Source organism: Penaeus monodon, chromosome 30 (genome assembly GCF_015228065.2).
Source record: "Penaeus monodon isolate SGIC_2016 chromosome 30, NSTDA_Pmon_1, whole genome shotgun sequence".
Classification (NCBI taxonomy): domain Eukaryota; kingdom Metazoa; phylum Arthropoda; class Malacostraca; order Decapoda; family Penaeidae; genus Penaeus; species Penaeus monodon.
This window is the reverse complement of record NC_051415.1, coordinates 19,897,282-19,897,846: the sequence shown is the minus strand read 5'-3', so window position 1 is coordinate 19,897,846 and position 565 is coordinate 19,897,282. Positions and strand designations below refer to the sequence as shown.

At 46.2% G+C, this 565-nt stretch overlaps 1 long non-coding RNA gene across 1 annotated transcript in view; it reads right to left on the bottom strand.

Moving 5' to 3' along the window:
* The window catches only part of LOC119592307, a 32,519-nt gene that overhangs the window by 4,435 nt on the left and 27,519 nt on the right, over positions 1-565 (bottom strand). The window lies entirely within an intron of this gene.

Here is a 565-nt window from a genome sequence, read left to right as displayed (position 1 = left end):
TGTGCATGTCTCTTGTAATACACTAAAAATCAGAATTTACGTGTGAGACGCGTTCAAGCTATTTGCAGTATTTAGGCGAACGAGTGGTGCAGGAATCGTGGACTAGTCGTGGAGTTCGGCTACCGTCACGACCTTCAACATTTATAAAAGCAGGTGCAATCTTCAGGTCCCGACATCACGGCCACCGCATACCTCGGGTCACAGGTCGAAGATCGTACAAAGGTCACCAGTTAGTACGGAGGCACAGAAAGTCCACGAGAGGGGACGGGCTTGCCGGTTTTTAAAAAGTGCAAAGAGCATCACGAAGGCAACCTGCACCGCAACAACCCGACAACCATAAACGCTAACAACGGAAGACGGGAGTGAAAGTAAACATCAGTAAACATAATAACAGGGAAAGTTTAGAGCTCGCATGAGACTTGGCATAACATGACCCTTCCTTAATGAGGATGGAAAGACTTAAAAAAGCTCAACGATAATCAAGAAACCGCAACCCTTTGGGAAATAAATGCAAAGTGACCCAGAGTGCAATTTTACCGTAACTGTCAGAAGTACCACACCCCAA